The 19,970-nt window shown below is 36.6% G+C and overlaps 1 protein-coding gene across 5 annotated transcripts in view; it reads right to left on the bottom strand.

Annotated features, from left to right (window-relative positions):
* LOC309665724 (uncharacterized protein) overlaps nucleotides 1-19,970 on the bottom strand; it is a 608,811-nt gene that overhangs the window by 427,888 nt on the left and 160,953 nt on the right. For all 5 annotated transcript variants that reach the window (XR_014266649.1, XR_014266650.1, XM_082472434.1 and 2 more), the window contains one exon: nucleotides 16,394-16,488. The gene's annotated coding sequence lies outside the window, so the exon portion shown is untranslated. The remainder of the gene's footprint in view (nucleotides 1-16,393; nucleotides 16,489-19,970) is intronic.

Genomic DNA, 19,970 nt, shown 5'->3' with positions numbered 1-19,970 from the left:
CAAACAAAAATCTTAAAACCTAAAGAAATGAAATGTAAAAGTAAAGAAATGAAGTGTGAAGGTGAAAATGCAATGAATCTATGTACCAGATTTGTGCATGTTGAAATTTTATTTATTCTCCTTAATACTTTTAACTTTAAAACTTAAATTCAGTGGCCTGAGGCCATGGGTTTCAGAGATAAGATCAACAGAGATAAATGTAGTCTAAGTCCTTCCTTTGGTGAATGGGCAGGGGGCATGGAACCACTATTTTCTCCATGGACTTTATATATTGAAATAACACCGGTAAGTCTAGCCATTTCAGCTGGAACTGTGTGTGTGTGTGTGTGTGTGGTCTTATGATGCCATACTTTTAGCAGAAGACTGAGAGGGAAATACAAATTTTAAGCCAAATGTATTAATCAAACATTGAGAAGTTGGCCGGCAAGAAGAAAAGAGGGTTTACAGTATGGTTTGGGATTGGAACATTTAGGAAAAGCTCTGTACTGATAATAATTGCTAAACAGGGGAAGGAAAAGAAGAAAGATGTAAATTCTTGGCTCTGAGCTCACTCAGGACAAGGAGAAAGAGAAAAATGCTAAAGAATAAGGAATTCCTTCAAAGGAATATGGAAATTAAATCATCCCTGCTGCTCAAACACAATAAAAGCCATCTGCCACCAAAACATCAGTGAGGACACAATGCATTGTGAAGTCTTCAGACAGTAGAAAGACAGAAGCATTCTATCTCGGCACATGGACTATTTAGTACAGGCATGGCATGCCTGCTGCCTGACCCTACTTACCAAAAATGTCATTAAGTCAGGAGGAGTTTAGAAACCTATGAAGATCTGTAAACTAGGAATTGAATGAGCATGGCACAGAAATGTTTGTTTCTAAGGCATGCCCAGGAAAAATGAATTTATCTATTATACCCACTCAGGATTGTGGACTGGTGAAATATATTGATTTCACTTAGAATGTTGTGATATGTTCTGTGGGCTTCACCAGAGACAATCTGATCTCCTTTCTACACTCTCCCTGATTTGGATCCCAGCCAAGAAGTGTCATCTTTTGGGTGATGACTTCCATTTCTCTTCCTTACTTCTGGTCTTTTCACTAGAGCTTCAGCTGCATTACAAGACACATTTTCTTGCTTATCATCTCATATGTAACATAATTAGGTTCATGCACACCTTTTGCCTTTTTTCCCCTGTCCAAATTTCCCAGGCTTCAGAAGCCTTTGGGTACAAACTTGCATATTTGTTAACATTCAAATTTCACTTCGTATCTGCAAAGATAGGACTTCGTTTTGACTGAGAGTTTCTCCAATTCCCCTAAACACTTCTAGGACTCTCCAGAAAGTGTCCCATGTCTCTGAGGCTCTCACAGTGCCACAGGGATGTACACAGCTGGAAAGAATGATTCTTTTCCCTGCTCTACACCATACCCTTCCTCCCGGAGAAATAGATAACATTTCATGGGGCCCTTCAGTGAAAAAGAAATCCTCCCAAATCAGTCTCTAGCCTCTCTACTTTGATGGCTCAGACTTAATCCTTGAACTGGACCAAGGAACATTTGCCACACCATCCTCTAGTTGCCCCAGTATCACGTGCCTCCCCTAGTCACCCAGGCAGAAAACTTTCTCCTCCAAGCAAGTAAAACCCTCAGATACTTGCCTGAAGGAGCTACTAGAGCTAAGTCTCTACGTGACTCTTGTCCAGTTGAGGCACAGCTGGACTTGCCCTCTTAGAAGGCAGTGACACCCAGGCTGTCATTCCTTCAAGCTATAAAACTGGATGCCACTTTTGATAGTGTCTCTTCTATTCCACGTAGCCAAACCATCCAAATCTCATTCATTCTTCAGTTTCTCTATGTCTGAGATTAATTTGATGGTGTGCAGAGCCAGCTCATACTGATTGACAAAAGCCAACTGTTGCTGTCAGGAGTTTGGTGAGCCAGTTGACCTCGAATTGGCAGCTTGAATTCAGTCATTGTGAAAGTATTTACGCCACAGAAAGTGGCAAGTTACCAAATCAGGGCTTTTCCCCCTAGAGAGTCAACTGTTAAATATTTACCAGCACACCACTGGATAAATCCACTATTTTCATGCAGAATGGTACAATTCATTAACACTCAGATTTTCAGAGTAATCTCTCAGCTCTTCTTCTTGCCTTTTTTCCATCTCACATCCACTCATCCAAATCAAATCAGTGAATATTTTAAGATTTACATTAGTTCCTATTGCCAAGGGACTCAAGTACAAAAGTGAAGTCTCCCAATACGTTGCTGTCAATCTTAAAAAATGGGTTACAAGAGATAATCCATGTAATGCACTTAGCTCAATGCTTTGGGCCATAGAAACCATTCAGTAAATATTGGTTGTTTGTCAGTATTATTTTTATTAGCATTAATTTGCTATGCATTAAGTTCATCTTCACTTGCATTAAAAAAACCCCTCCATATTATTCTTTGATACAGCGAAGTCTTTATCTCTACAAGTTTATTCTCCAGCTGAAATGTCCTCCTATTCTCCTTTCCCTTAACAAATATTTTCAGATGCAGAGCAAACCATACCTTTCTCCAAAAGCATATTCTGAATAACCCCAGACCACAACTATCTCTGCAGTTTCTGAATCCCTTTAGTACTTTTTTTTTTTTTTTTTAATCAAACCATTAGCACTTGTAAATACAGTACCACTAATATTGCTCTGGGTCTTTATTTTTTGTATGTATATTGTTTTGCACAATAAAGTATGAGTTTCTTAAGAATAAGAAGCTTAATATCAACTTTTGATATTACACACATACTTTCATGCCTGTGGCCTGCATCTAATCTCACCCACTCTCAATAGAATATTATTCATGAGCGTGGATGTTGTGTACAGTGAGCCCTCTCAACGAAGACAATATTAATCAAACATAGTCCATGACTGGTGACCCCAATATGATCCATTCTACTTTTCACCTGGGGGAAAATAGCACTGTAAGGCAGAAACTGTTACCTCCTTCCAAGCTGTGACCCTTTCAGTACATCCTTATTTTCTTTTATCTCTAAGAACAAATTAAAAATAATTAAAATATGAAGCAGTTTTTATTTATTTTTATTACTTCATAATTCTAGCCGTTTACAACTCATTTAAATGTTGCCCATAAATTTCAAAATTATGTGGCAATAAAAATAATTAAAAAACAGAAGTAAAAACATGCCAATGGCAAATCCTTTCCAAACTTAACATGAACACTGTCAGCAGAAAGGAGGCCCAAACTCAGAAGGGATGAGATGCATCTTACATTGGAATTTCAATGTCATGCATATGCAGACAGAGTCCATCCCCAATAAAGACAGTGAAGGAATTTGCTTTCCATGGCTAAAAACCTCCATGTGACCAAACAGGCCCTGATCCATCTTAGGAGGAAAGCTAAGCACACTGATTATCTACATGTCTATTCTGACTACATTTGTTCCCCTGGGGTCTTTTCAGGATTGAATATTGAATCCATCAATATGTTCTCTATTCAAACCCAGATGAGAAGAGGTTTATGGAAATTTCAAGGTCCAGGATGAAGGTGATGGCACAACCCATACAATTCTAAAAATAAAAGATTCAATTTAGCCCTTTGTTAGCTTAGAGGAGAGAAAAAATTATTTTTTTCCAGAAGATATGTCATAACCACTGTATTTGTATGTAAGATTGAGCAGGGATGTGAGCATATTTTTATGTGTGTGCATGCATTTATTTCATTGATGGACGATTTGATGTGCCATTAATGTAGTCTTTGAGCTATAAGCAACTAGACATAAAGATTGAATAAGTTAGCATGAGCTGTGTGAAAAACACAATGACTTCATCAGCTTCAAATCATTCTCTTTGGACCAGAATTACTCTTAGGGGTTAAAGTATTAGTTTCAAAAAGCACTTGCTAATATTCATAGCTAAACCAAAATGAGGGTGAGCATTGAGAAAGCCACACTCTCCTAATACATTAATCAAACAATAATTGCAACAATGGTTTTTACCACATCAAGGAAATCATAATGTATTTTTGCAGTCTTGACATTCTCATGATTCTAATAATGCCTACAATCTTAACTAATAACTATGCATGTATTTGTAGAAATAATATACACGTATATATGTATATGTGTATATATATATATATAATTTTTTTTTTTTTTGGCCACACTGCATGGCATGCAGGATCTTAGTTCCCTGACCGTGCCCCCTGCACTGGAAGCATGGCGCCTTAACCACTGGACCACCAGGGAAGTCCTAGAAATAATATTTTTATAGGAAATTTTCCATAATCATTATTAACGAAGAGAAGCCTTTTTCTGAGTAACGAAGTAGTTATTAATCACCAGCATGTGCCATTGACTTCAATGATGTTGATACCCCTAACACCATCTGAAGCAAGGCCCATGCAGAGGTGAAATCAGCAGTTAATTGCAGCAGCTAAACTTAACAAAAATGGCTAGTTTCAAAAAGGTTAGTGGAAAGTGAAAGATGTCAGTTGACTTGCATTTATGCCTGGTGATGTAGCAGGAGAACATTAATAAGCACAATTTTTTAGTTAATTAAATTGAATTCTATTACCTGAATTCCTAAGATGAAGATTCTTCCTTCTAAGAAAGAAGTCAAAAGTATTCTTTCAGGCAATCTACATTGCAAAGTCTGCAGTTCCCTGCTTTCAGTCACAAAATTTGTGGACAGGGCAATTGAATTTTCATGGATTGGATTAGTGCTGATTCTAAAGAAGGGAGAGTTTACTACCAACATTGCAATCTATGATAATGAAATGAAATATTTAAATTAAATTTCAGGTTCAGCACAGCTTCACTGCAAGATGGCCCTGGCAGCTGTCTCTGAATTTCTCAATACAGTACATCAACCCCTACATAAATTGCACATTTATGCAAACGAAGCTGTAAAAACACAAGAAGATGGAGTACAAATTTCTTCTTTGCCAATCTGAAGCATTGAGTCAAACCACCATAAGAAGAGAAGTATAGTATTTACTTCAAGACATCAACTTTTGGAAAAGATTGCCTATATTATTTTTTTTTAAAAAAAGGAAAGAAGAAATGAAGAAAAAGAAAAAAAGAAACAATCACAGTGTAGCCTTTTCTTAAAAGTAGCTCAGTTTGCCATGTACCTCATTCAAATGTAGAAAGAAACCGAAGGCAGAGCCTATTATCAGAGAAAAAGCTAAAATTGCATTTTAACATCCTTAGATTCAATCTATATCTTTTTCTTCTCTTCTGCTCTTTTTATTCATGGACTCTTTACAACTTCACTCGAAATATGTTACCCAATCACCAACTCTACAAACAGAACTTTTCAAAGCCTTACAACTGCACTGAGGAAGCAATTCTAAAAATTCAATACAATGATGAGGAGATATATCCTGTACGTAAAACTCTATTAGCTTCTGATGGTGCTGGAGGGTGAGGTAGAATTAGGGTTTTACTTCATCTACTGATAGCCAGAGTTTGCAGGAAAAAACTTTTACTGCCAAAAAGAATGGAGGACAAAACAATTTAAATTTGGGTACAGATAAAAGTTATACAAGAGACAATTTTCAAAAGCCAGCGAAAGGTGAGGATCTTTTGAATTTGTCTACACCACCACACAAAGTTTGGGTCCACGATACTGCTACTGTCATTCCCATTGCCCCTACTTTTCAGTATCTGTACCACTGTTTCCAACTAAACACAGACAATCAGGACTTCATTTAATGAGGATTTATTAACTGCCTATCCTGTGCTGGTATCATGTTCCATGATCTAGAGGGGAGATGGGGTTGAACACAAATATATATAAACCCAAAAAGTATGAGATATTTGTCTTATGCACAGGGCACCTTGAAAATCCCCTCTGTTATCCATCTTAGACATTAGTCAAGTAGGGTGACTGATGCTAACACCATCCATAAGATAATTTTATATCTTTACCAAAAAGCCAGTAATTTCTTGGCTTGGGGAAAAAAATCACTAATTTTTTCAATATCATTTGCCCATTTGTTTAGTTTTTGTAACTTGTTCAACTATAGAAGTGAGTGTGTTTGCTTTTTTATTTTTTAATGCCATAATTTCCAATAACTTCTACCACTGGTATGGCTCAATTTTAATAATTTTAGCTAATATTAATACAAATAATATTGAGTGCTGACATTCAACCATTGTTTTTTTTCCCAACTATTATTTTTTTAAATCACCTCTATAGATTCCATTTGAATTCCACTAGTTCCATTCAACTAATCTGAATACTATCACCTAAGAATTATTTTATTTACATCCAAGTCTATGACTTTGCATCTATATATGCACCTACATAATTTTCAAATAATATATATTTTTCTAAAGTAATTTACAAATAAAGATAATTCATGCAAATAAGACATTTACTTATTTTTCCCATATCATAAATATTTTTCTATGACAATACATACTGGTATAAACCATCCTAACGACTGCAAAATACTTTATTGTAACAACTGCCATAATGAATTAGATAATGCATTTGACTAATTTAACTAATTTGTGGCTAAATACACAAGTTCATTCTAGAACAAATATTCAGTTCTTTTTTATTTTTGGTTCTTTTTTTTTTGAATTTTATTTATTTTTTTTATACAACAGGTTCTTATTAGTTATCTATTTTATACGTATTAGTGTATATATGTCAATCCCAATCTCCCAATTCATCCCACCACCACCCCCCCCCCTCGCTTTCCCCCCTTGGTGTCCATACATTAGTTCTCTACATCTGTGTCTCATTTCTGCCTTGCAAACCGGTTCATCTGCGCCAGTTTTCTAGGTTCTATATATATGCGAAAATATACGATATTTGTTTTTCTCTTTCTGACTTACTTCACTCTGTATGACAGTCTCTAGGTCCATCCACATCTCTACAAATAACCCAATTTCATTCCTTTTTATGGCTGAGTAATATTCCGCTGTGTATATGTACCATATCTTCTTTATCCATTCGTCTGTCAGTGGGCATTTAGGTTGCTTCCAGGACGTGGTTATTGTAAATAGCGCTGCAATGAACATTGGGGTGCATGTGTCTTATTGAATTATGGTTTTCTCTGGGTATATGCCCAGTAGTGGGATTGCTGGGTCGTATGGTAATTCTATTTTTAGTTTTTTAAGGAACCTCCATACTGTTCTCCTTAGTAGCTGTATCAATTAACATTCCCACCAACAATGCAACAGGGTTTGCTTTTCTCCACACCCTCTCCAGCATTTGTAGTTTGTAGATTTTTTGATGATGCCCATTCTAACTGGTGTGAGGTGATACCTCATTGTAGTTTTGATTTTCATTTCTCTAATAATTAGTGATGTTGAGCAGCTTTTCATGTGCTTCTTGGCCATCTGTATGTCTTCTTTGGAGAAATGTCTATTTAGGTCTTCTGCCCATTTTTGGATTGGGTTGTTTGTTTTCTTTAATATTGAGCTGCATGAGCTGTTTATATATTTGGGAGATTAATCCTTTGTCCGTTGATTCGTTTGCAAATATTTTCTCCCATTCTGAGGGTTGTCTTTTTGTCTTGCTTATAGTTTCCTTTGCTGTGCAAAAGCTTTTAAGTTTCATTAGGTCCCACTTGTTTATTTTTGTTTTTAGTTCCATTACTCTAGGAGGTGGGGCAAAAAAGATCTTGCTGTGATTTATGTCAAAGAGTGTTCTTCCTATGTTTTCTTCTAAGAGTTTTATAGTGTCTGGTCTTACATTTAAGTCTTTAATCCATTTTGAGTTTATTTTTGTGTATGGTGTTAGGGAGTGTTCTAATTTCACTCTTTTACATGTAGCTGTCCAGTTTTCTCAGCACCACTTATTGAAGAGACTGTCTTTTCTCCATTGTATATCCTTGCCTCCTTTGTCATACATTACTTGACCATAGGTGCGTGGGTTTATCTCTGGGCTTTCTATCCTGTTCCATTGATCTATATTTGTTTTTGTGCCAGTACCATATTGTCTTGATTACTGTAGCTTTCAGTATAGTCTGAAGTCAAGGAGTCTGATTCCTCCAGCTCCATTTTGTTCCCTCAAGATTGCATTGGCTCTTCAGGGTCTTTTGTGTCCCCATATAAATTTTAAGATTTTTTTCTTCTACTTCTGTAAAAAATGGCATTGGTAATTTGATAGGGATTGCATTGAATCTGTAGATTGCTTTGGGTAGTATAGTCATTTTCACAATGTTGATTCTTCCAATCCAAGAACATGGTATATCTCTCCATCTGTTGGTATCATCTTTAATTTCTTTCATCAGTGTCTTATAGTTTTCTACAAACAGGTCTTTTGCCTCCTTAGGTAGGTTTATTCCTAGGTATTTTATTCTTTTTGTTGCAATGGTAAATGGGAGTGTTTCCTTAATTTCTCTTTCAGATTTTTCATCATTAGTGTATAAGAATGCCAGAGATTTCTGTGCATTAATTTTGTATCCTGCAACTTTACCAAATTCATTGATTAGCTCTAGTAGTTTTCTGGTGGCATCTTTAGGATTATCTATGTATAGTATCATGTCATCTACAGGCAGTAACAGTTTTACTTCTCTTTTCCAATTTGTATTCCTTTTATTTCTTTTTCTTCTCTGATTGCCGAGGCTACGACTTCTGAAACTATCTAGAATGATAGTGGTGAGAGTGGATATCCTTGTCTTGTTCCTGATCTTAGAGGAAATGCTTTCAGTTTTTCACCATTGAGAATGATGTTTACTGTGGGTTTGTCGTATATGACCTTTATTATGTTGAGGTAGGTTCCCTCTATGCCCACTTTCTGGAGAGTTTTTATTGTAAATCGGTGTCGAATTTTGTCAAAAGTTTTTTCTGCATCTATTGAGATGATCATATGGTTTTTATTCTTCAATTTGTTAATAGGGTGTATCACACTGATTGATTTGCGTATATTGAAGAATCCTTGCATCCCTGGGATAAATCTCACTTGATCCTGGTGTATGATCCTTTTAATGTGCTGTTGGATTCTGTTTGCTAGTATTTTGTTGAGGATTTTTGCATCTATATTCATCAGTGATATTGGTCTGTAGTTTTCTTTTTTCATAGTATCTTTGTCTGGTTTTGGTATCAGGGTGATGGTGGCCTCGTAGAATAAGTTTGCGAGTGTTCCTTCCTCTGCAACTTTTTGGAAGAGCTTGAGAAAGATGAGTCTTAGCTCTTCTCTAAATGTTTGATAGAATTCACATGTGAAGCCATCTGGTCCTGGACTTTTGTTTGTTGGAAGATTTTTAATCACAGTTTCAATTTCATTACTTGTGATTGGTCTGCTCATATTTTCTATTTCTTCCTGGTTCAGTCTTGGAAGGTTATATCTTTCTAAGAATTTGTCCATTTCTTCCAGGTTGTCCATTTTATTGGCATACAGTTGCTTGCAGTAGTCTCTTAGGATGCTTTGTATTTCTGTGGTGTCCATTGTAACTTCTCCTTTTTCATTTCTAATTTTATTGATCTGAGTCCTCTCCCTCTTTTTCTTGATGAGTCTGGGTAAAGGTTTATCAATTTTGTTTATCTTCTCAAAGAACCAGCTTTTAATTTTATTGATCTTTGCTATTGTTTTCTTTGTTTCTATTTCATTTATTTCTGCTCTGATCTTTATGATTTCTTTCCCTCTATTAACTTTGGGTTTTGTTTGCTGTTCTTTCTCTAGTTCCTTTAGGTGTAAGGTTAGATTGTTTATTCGAGATTTTTCTTTCTTCTTGAGTTAGGATTATATTGCTATAAACTTCCCTCTTAGAACTGCTTTTGCTGCATCCCATAGATTTCGGATCATTGTGTTTTCATTGTCATTTTTCTCTAGGTATTTTTTCATTTCCTCTTTGATTTCTTCAGTGGTCTCTTCATTATTTAGCAACGTATTGTTTAACTTCCAAGTGTTTGTGTTTTTTACGTTTTTTTCCCCCTGTAATGTATTTCTAATCTCATAGCGTTGTGCTCAGAAAAGGTTCTTGATATGGTTTCAATTTTCTTAAATTTACCAAGGCTTGCTTTGTGACCCAAGATGTGATCTATCCTGGAGAATGTTCCATGTGCAATTGAGAAGAAAGTGTAATCTGCTGTTTTCAGATGGAATGTCTTATAAATATCAATTAAATCTATCTGGTCTATTGTGTCATTTAAAGCTTCTGTTTCCTTATTAATTTTCTGTTTGGATGATCTTTCCATTGGTGTAAGTGAGGTGTTAAAGTCCCCCACTATGATTGTGCTGTCGATTTCCTCTTTTATAGCTGTTAGCAGTTGCCTTATGTATTGAGGTGCTCCTATATTGGGTGCATATATATTTATAAATGTTATATCTTCTTCTTGGATTCATCCCTTGATCATTATGTAGTGTCCTTCCTTGTCTCTTGTAACATTCTTTATTTTAAAGTCTATTTTATCTGATATGAGTATTACTACCCAGATTTCTTTTGATTTCCATTTGCATGGAATATCTTTTTCCATCCCCTCACTAGCAGTCTGTATGTGTCCCTAGGTCTGAAGTGGGTCTCTTGTAGACAGCGTATGGATGAGTGTTGTTTTTGTATACATTCAGTAAGCCTGTGTCTTTTGGTTGGAGTATTTAATCCATTCACATTTAAGGTGATTATCGATATGTATCTTTCTATTACCATTTTCTTAATTGTTTTGGGTTTGTTTTTGTAGGTCCTTTTCTCCTCTTGTGTTTCCCACTTAAAGAAGTTCCTTCTGGGAAGTACTTATTTGTGTGCATGTGTGCACTTATTTATCTAAGTGCTAAACTTGTTGTAGAGCTGGTTTGGTGGTGCTGAATTCTCTTAGCTTTTGCTTGTCTGTAAAGCTTTTGATTTCTCCGTTGAATCCAAATAAGATCCTTGCCAGGTAGAGTAATCTTGGTTGTAGGTTCTTCCCTTTCATCACTTGAAATATATTGTGCCGCTCCATTCTGGCTTGCAGAGTTTCTGCTGAGAAACTGGCTGCTAACCTTATGAGACTTCCCTTGTATGTTTGTCATTTTTCCCTTGTTGCTTTTAATAATTTTTCTTTGTCTTTAATTTTTGTCAGTTTGATTACTATATGTCTCTGCATGTTTCTCTTTGGATTTATCCTGCTTGGGACTCTCTGTGATTCCTGGACTTGGGTGGTCTTTCCTTTCCCATGTTAGGGAAGTTTTCAACTATAATCTCTTCAAATATTTTCTCAGGTCCTTTCTCTCTCTCTTCTCCTTCTGGGACCCCTAAAATGCGAATGTTGGTGTGTTTAATGTTGTCCCAGAGGTCTCTTAGGCAGTCCTCATTTCTTTTCATTCTTCTTTCTTTATTCTGTTGTGCAGCAGTGAATTCCACCATTCTGTCTTCCAGGTTACTTACCCATTCTTCTGCCTCAGTTATTCTACTATTGATTCCTTCTAGTGTATTTTTCATTTCAGTTATTGTATTGTTCATCTCTGTTGGTTTGTTCTTTAATTCCTCTAGGTGTTTGTTCTTTAATTCTTCTACATCTTTGTTAAACATTTCTTGTATCTTCTCAATCTTTGCTTCCATTCTTTTTCCAAGGTCTTGGATCATCTTCACTATCATTATTCTGAATTCTTTTTCTGGAAGGTTGCCTACCTCCACTTCATTTAATTGTTTTTCTGGGGTTTTATCTTGTTCCGTCATCTGGTACATAGCCGTCTGCCTTTTCATTTTGTCTGTCTTTCTGAGAATGTGATTTTCGTTCCACAGGCTGCAGGATTTTAGTTCTTCTTGCTTCTGCCGTCTGCCCTCTGGCGGATGAGGCTATCTAAGAGGCTTGTGCAAGCTTCCTGATGGGAGGGACTGGTGGAGGGTAGAGCTGGGTGTTGCTCTGGTGGGCAGAGATCTGTAAAACTTTAATCCATTTGTCTGCTGATGGGTGGGGCTGAGTTCCCTCCCTGTTGGTTGTTTGGCCTGAGGCAATCTAGCACTGGAGCCTACAGGCCCTTTGGTGGGGCCAATGGTGGACTCCAGGAGGACACACACAAATAAGTACTTCCCAGAACTTCTGCTGCCAGTGTCCTTGTCCCTGCAGTGACTCACAGCCACCCCCTGCCTCTGCAGGAAACCCTCCAACACTAAGTCTGGTTCAGTCTCCTATGGGGTCACTGCTCCTTCCCCTTGGGTCCTGATGTGCACACTACTTTGTGTGTGTCTTCCAAGAGTGGAGTCTCTGTTTCCCCCAGTCTTGTCAAAGTCCTGCAATCAAATCCCACTAGACTTCAAAGTCTGATTCTCTGGGAATTCCTCCTTGCATTGTGGTTTGGGATTACCAAGAGGTTCCTTGAGGGGCAGGGTGTTTCTGCCTCCATATAATCTAATCCTTCGGTATCTATTCCCAAACCACCTCCAAATAAAGAGAATCAAAGAAGGAGGTGGAGGAGGATGCTCTGTAATTGCAGCTTCAAGATGTCTCTCCTCCAACCCCTCCCTCCATTCCAGTAAGACTGTTTTCTTTGGTTCTTCCTATGTAGAAAATCTGGAACACTGACTGAACAATGATGACCTGAAGAACTTGTCCCTGTTTCAAGATTTGTTCCTTCCCTCTAATTGGTTGCAGGACACCTTTATTTTAAATGAGCTCTCACATACTGGGTTGTCAGCACAACCCACTCACAATTGAGTATCCTACATTTTTTATAGTATCCCTCCAGCTCTCTGTACTTGTATGTGTTTGTGTGTGTATAAATATCTATATCTATCTATATAGATAGATAGATAGATATAGATATTTTAACCCAAAGAGGTTAAAATTCATCATTAAAAAGATGAACACGTCTGAAAACTCCAATTCTAAAAGATACATGCATCCCAATGTTCACAGCAGCACTATTTACAATAGCCAAGACATGGAAGCAACTAAATGTCCATTGACAGATGAATTGATAAAGAAGATGTATATATATATACAATGGAATATTACTCAGCCGGAAAAAGGAATGAAATAATGCCATTTGCAACAACATGGATGGACCTGGAGATTATCATACTAAATGAGGTAATTCTGACAGAGAAAGACAAATATCATATGATATCACTTACATGTGGAATGTATGTATCTAAAAAAATGATACAAATGAACTTATTTACAAAACAGAAATAGACTCACAGACATAGAAAACAAACTTATGGGTACCAAAGGGGAAAGTGGGGGAGGGATAAATTAGGAGTTTGGGAATAACAGATACACACAACTACATATAAAATAGACAAACAACGAGGACCTGCTATATATCACAGGGAACTATATTCAATATCTTATAATAACTATAATGGAAAAGAATCTGAAAAAGTATATATATATATATATACACACACATACACACTTTGCTGTACACCTGAAACTAACACATTATAAATCAACTGTACTTCAATAAAAATAAATATTTTTTTTAATAGATGAACATGTCTGACAAGCCTGGATAGCTTTTCTACTGAATAGACCACATTTTTGTAATACATGGGCCCTATCCTTGACTCTGAAACTCCTTTTAATGTGTCTAGCCTTGTTATGCCAGTCTTCTGGGTATGAGAACAGCAAGGGTAATGGTACCAGAAACTCAACTGAATGTTGGTGGTGTGACCACAGTAAACATAACATGGTAAGGAAAGACTTTCTTCTCTCCAGCTCAGCAACTCCCTCCACACATGCAAACACTGACCTCAAGAAAAGATGGTACTACCAGTGAACACTAAGTAGACAGGGACGTCAGCAGACATTAGGAAACCACCTGACGTAAAGGTGGCACTATGTAGCACTGGTTTGAGTCCTCTGGTTCTCCTTCTGCAAGGTCCTAGGAACCAGATGTGGTACTTTAGATGATGCCTCAGGAACAGAGAAACTGCTCCCTTGGCTGTGAATGCTGCAGCTTTCAGGAGTGGTACAACAGGATGTGGAGAGAGTCCCCAGCTTGACAGGGAGGTGATCCAATCCAAAGCACTGGCTTAAGATTATACCTGGGCATGCTTCAGATTCAAGGAGCCACACCTGGGCTCTGGACACCAATGAAAGTGAGGTCAGATTGGGGCTGAACTATGGGTGAGCCCCCTCAGGATTTGGAATGCTCTATGAGGGCTGTCCCTGGGGCAGAGAGAGGACATACGTTGAGTGGTAAGGTGGGAGGACAGTCACATTAATTTTTATTTTAAAAAGAATTATTGTGACCTTTGTTTGTTCTCCAAGCTGATGAAGTAGTGCATTTATGCTACATGAAATAGCTCTTATTGAAAAATATGTATTTTTTTCATGTGCTCTCAGTAAAGCATTCAACAATGCTGCAGAGAATCACACACACAAGCATGCATATACAGATTATATATATATAATATACAGACTACATATATATACAGACTATATATATAATTATATATATAAATTATATATATTTTTATATATATATAAAATTATATTTATAAATAATGTTTTCAGGAACTTACGTTAGGAACATAGAATATATACAAGTATTTACATGCAGAATTTGACTACACTGAAATTTGACTACTACTACTCTGAAATTTACTTTAAGCTATTTAAAGGAGTAAATTTATACCACACAATTAATAGAATTTCTTTCTAATTTAAGCCAAAGAGGCCATAGAGCAATTATACTAATTCCATTTCTGTAAAAATTCTTCTAAATTATAAATCCAAAAGCCACTCCCAAAGGAGTCTTATTTTAGATTTAAACTGCTCAAGACAGGTCATTACAAACAAAAAACAAAAAAACAGCAATGTGCAGAAAAAATTTTTTTCTTTCAAAAATATTTTTAAAATATTTAAATCATCTAGATTTTAATTCATAATTTTAAATATATACATTTAAAATTAGCAAAGCATACTCTAATAATTTGAAAGATTTCTAAGAAAATATATAATTTTTCTCTTAAAGTTCCCAAATGTTGGGGATTTTTCTGTTCTTTCATTATTATTCAACTCAAAGGAATAAATCCTGTTTGAAATATGACTCTGATCAAGAAAGACAAGGAAAGACTGAGGAAATTTTTACACATCGGGAGAGACTAAGTAGATTTGAAGACGGAATGCTATGTGGGATTCTCGATTGGATTCTGTGACCAAGAAAAAGGACATGAATGGGAAAATTGTTGGGATTCAAATACCATCTATAGTTTAGTTAATAGTATTTTGCCAATATTAATTTCTTGGTTTTGATCATTGTACTATGTTTATGTAATATGTTAACATTAGGGGAAGCTGGGTGAAGGGTATATAGGAATTCTCTATATTATTTTTGCAAATTCTCTGTAAGTCTAAAATGATTCCAAATTAACAGTGTAAACCAAATCCTTGGGCAGAAATGTCCTTTGTTTCCTTATGCAATTGGGTGGATTTTAGCTGTAAGTGAAATAGCCCTCTGCAGCATGCCTGAGGGAAGATCTTGTGATAATGAGAAAACTAATTCCTCACCACCTTCGGAACACTGATTTGATGGCATCTTTTGCATAAATAAAAATATATTTTTTATCTTAATAAACAAAACATTTAAAAATTCAGCAACTAATGACTTCTAAAAACTGTGCTAATAATAATGATGATTGAAACTACTACATCGCAGGCTGTATCCTCTGCATTGTTATGTTAAGCTATAATTACCATGTTTTTTCTCCAGTCATTTTTCATTTTAAAATTTTAAGTAACAAGTGCTTTCACAGATTGCATTCCACAGTGTTCTTTGGGACCTAGTCATAACACCATAAAGTACAGCAGAATCAGGAAATGTAGGCTAAAGGGGCCCTACCTAAGAGGGTTTGCTAAAGAAATGACTAATGGATTTCAGTATGAAACAGTTTCATTTTAAGTTTATCCCAAGAGCATTAGCTCCGAGGGCTACGTTATTGGGAAGTTTAAATTCAGTCTGCTTTCATTGTGAATTGAATGCAAAGGCCATAATTAAGGCCTGTTTTCAGATTCCTAAATTTTAGCTTCTCTAAATTATCTTTGGTCGGCCAACACACCCTTAAAAGGATGAGATATACTATCTAAGAATTAGGATTGCCTTTATGGTAGAAAGTAAGCAACTTTGTTATTTTAAGGTCACAATATATCTATCACTCCTTACCCAAGTCAACTCTCCTTCTGGCCTTCCTTGTGACATCGTTCTACGTTTCTGACTCTCACTTGGCTTAAATTTTCTCATAGCAGCAGGCTCAAAGGAAAAGCAAACATAGTACTTAGAAGTGCACCTATGTGTATAGTCATCCACCAGTAGACAGACTAATAAGACTTAGTTCAGCAGATTGGCTAGTTTTTAACTCAAGAGAGAAAGAGGGCTAGCTACTGCAGGAGAAGGAAAACTTGAAAGTCTAAAAGTATAAGCTTCTGTTCACAGATGAGGGTAGGAGTAGGAGACTCAGAACCTGGGGAAGAGGGAGAGGAGGCAGCAGAGGCACTAATGCAAACTTACCTGCTTACAACTGGCTGGAAGAAAGCCTTCTAAGACTCCATCTCAAAGGTGATGATGGCGCTTCTCTGAAGCAGTCAGGATGCCACCAAGTTGTGCTGTGTAGAGAGGAAAAAACAAATTCACAGCTGTGAATTGTCTTGTTCCAGATCTCAGCCAATGCAAATCACAAGATGCTACCTAAAATATTAACACAATTTACTTGGACCTCTGAGCTCAAATAAAAATAAATGCCAAGGAACACTGTCATAAAGTCAATAAATGCTGACTAATGGCTATTGTTGAAAGGAAAAAATAGCTCTGAAGTTGTTTTGAAACCACAAATATCCCATCAAAGGTTACAATACAGTGTATGTATTGCCAAGGTAATCTTCTCCCCACTAGAATAACAGAATCAGACAAAAAGAAAATGTTAGAAAAAAACATGAAGAAATTAGACAGTTGATCTATTACAAACTTTATTTTAGAGCTTTGGGTAGTAGAGGTAAACTAATGCCTCTAGCCTTTTGAAAGCATCTTTTCCCTACACTTTGCCAGTCCCTCCAGGAAACTTCTTGTCAGTCTTTGTGCCACTGTTTGCATCTCCAGCTGGCTTTCCAATTTCTGGAAACTACTTGGATGAAACCATTACACCTTCTCAGAATGAAAATTTTAATTGGTATAAACAAAATGGTCATATGATTTCAACACCTTCCCTTTCCACAGTGCTTTTACCAAAACTATTTAACTGATTATCCTTCTAAGGATTTGGCCCAAACATAATCAGAGCTTCTTTGTTGGAACAATTTGCCACCTTTAAAAAAATAAGTTGGCAGGAGTGGCTTGCTTTTATGTTATCTTATTTGTATTGGGTTTTTTTTTTTCATGGATAATACTTTTGGAGTCAAACTCAGTCCTATGCACCTGTGACACTGAACCCAGGGTTCCCACCACTCCAGGCACGAATGGCTGCCTAGGTATGTGACCTGTGTAGTCACTCACGGCCTCACGTTCATAAGTGCCCTGGGCTTGGTTTAATGGTCTGCTGTCACCATCTGAAAATTCTTAATAATTTTTTGAGCAGGGACCCTGCATTTTCATTCTGCACTGGGTCTTGCAAATTATGTACTTGGCTCGAGGTAACACCTTAATTAAACAAATCCCTGCCAGAAGACCCTGCTCTATAGCCTGCCTAAGTCCCCAGAATTCCTACCAGGTTAGGCCTGATCCTGAAGATACTAAGAGAGTCATTTTTTCAGAATATTAGTACAGATTTGCTTCTTAGCTGGAGCCAACTGTAAAAGGACCAGGTAAGCAATGGGAGGAGGAGGAAGGGTATATAAGAAGGAAGGTGTAGGAAAACTCTTGGAAAATGTTTTTAAGATAGACACAGCATTTGGGGGGTTTCTAAATGACAGAAGTGAATTCTAAATATCACTCTCTATGAACATATACGATAATCAGAGTCAGTTAGTACTGAAAAAGCAAATAAACAATTTTAACTTGATGATCATAACTTAAAAATTAGAAGGGACTTTAGAAATCATTTAGTTAAACCTTTTCATATTTCTGTTTCATCAGGAATGTGAAGACGATAAAGCCCACCGGCTCACATATAGTTAGGATTTCAGCAGTGATGAAAATCTAGGTGTTCTTGTTCCCAACCCAGGGTGCTATCAAGCACATCACTCAACCTCTGAAAAAGTAAATGCCCTTCATAAAGCTGGTCCAACACAGAAACGGTTGTGATGTTGCTAAGAATGGGCCCAAGGTATCACCCACGCCTTTACAAAGTCTCCTCCCATATAAAGTACTCAAGAGCTTGTGTGAATTCTGTGAACACCAAAGCCAGATTCTGCCTGGCTGGCCTTGAGAGTGGTGTCATTGTGGATTTACACTATTACAATGGGGTTGAGGTACGATAGTGTGGACAGTTTTAAAGTATATTTTTCAAAGTATTTTTCATACAAAGTGTATACTGTGGCTCTCACTATATATAGTCTTGTATTTTTGACTTGTTTAAATATTGCCAGTTCTGAATAGTGGTTCTGTCTTTATTTGTAAGCAAATGTGGCATGTGATGCCCCAAAAAACACATTTTTCCTTTCCAGACACTTTCCGTATTTATTATTGATTTTATGGGGGGGGGGGGGGCGGGGCGGGTGGGCATCGGCTGTATGTGAAATTTAAGAACAAAGAAAGAGTTCAGTTCTGGTTTTGTGGTGAAGTTAGAGCTCCCTCCAGTGATCTGTTCGGCTGACTGAACTTCAAAACACCCTTGCTTTCCAACTGTTCCTCAGTGCATACAAATAAATCTAAGCTTTAGCGTTTTTAATGCAGACTTTTTCCCTTTTAAAAATTAAACTCAGCTGGTAAATACATTAATATTGATTTCTCCTAAAATCTTGTTAAATATCTGTATTCATTTTTCCTCTAGTAGAACATTTAGAGGGTAGAATCAATAAAATAAAACATGGTCAAGGAATTTTGGCAGAGAGTCTGTTCATGTATTGTTATTATTTATAAACTTTTATGACTCTGCAGGTGAGAGTGAACTTTTGCAGTCATTAGCAAACAAAGGAACTGGATAGGATAAGTGCCCTACCATTCACACTGGGGTTATTTATATTTCAGAGGCTTTTTAAATGAACCGAAATAACATTTTAGATTTATCACAGCCACCTTTAGCATTCCTCTAATAAACTGTCTTCTATTTACTGGCTTCTACAAGCCAAGCATAACGTTGTCCATATCAGTGATGCCATATAACTCGATCAACTACAGGTAGTATCCAAAGGGATACAAGAATAATTCATGAAACTAACTAAGGGCCAAGTGGCTATTAAATCAACTTTGTCTGGGAAAATTAGTTATGATTTTCATTTATTTTCATTTTGGATGATCTGTCCATTGGTGAAAGTAGGGTGTTAAAGTCCCCCACTATTATTGTGTTACTGTCGATTTCCCCTTTTATGGGTGTTAGCATTTGCCTTACGTATTGAGGTGCTCCTGTTGGGTGCATAAATATTTACAATTGTTATATCTTCTTCTTAGATGGATCCCTTCATCATTATGTAGTGTCCTTCTTTGTCTCTTGTAATAATCTTTATTTTAAAGTCTATATTATCTGATATGAGACTTGCTACTCCAGCTTTCTTTTGATTTCCATTTGCATGGAATATCTTTTTCCATCCCCTCACTTTCAGTCTGTATGTGTCCCTAGGTCCGAAGTGGGTCTCTTGTAGACAGCATATATATGGGTCTTGTTTTTGTATCCATTCAGCCAGTCTATGTCTTTTGGTTGGAGCATTTAATCCATTTACATTTAAGGTAATTATCGATATGTATGTTCCTATTACCATTTTCTTAATTGTTTTGGGTTTGTTATTGTAGGTCTTTTCCTTCTCTTGTGTTTCCTGCCTAGAAAAGGTCCTTTAGCATCTGTTGTAAAGCTGGTTTTGTGGTGCTGAATTCTCTTAGCTTTTCCTTGTCTGTAAAGGTTTTAATTTCTCTATCAAATCTGATTGAGATCCTTGCTGGGTAGAGTAATCTTGGTTGTAGGTTTTTCCCTTTCATCACTTTAAATACGTCCTGCCACTCC

This window comes from Balaenoptera physalus, assembly GCF_965194825.1.
Source record: "Balaenoptera physalus genome assembly, chromosome: 8".
Lineage (NCBI taxonomy): Eukaryota > Metazoa > Chordata > Mammalia > Artiodactyla > Balaenopteridae > Balaenoptera > Balaenoptera physalus.
Note: the sequence above shows the minus strand (reverse complement) of the source record. Positions and strands in the feature narration are given on the sequence as shown.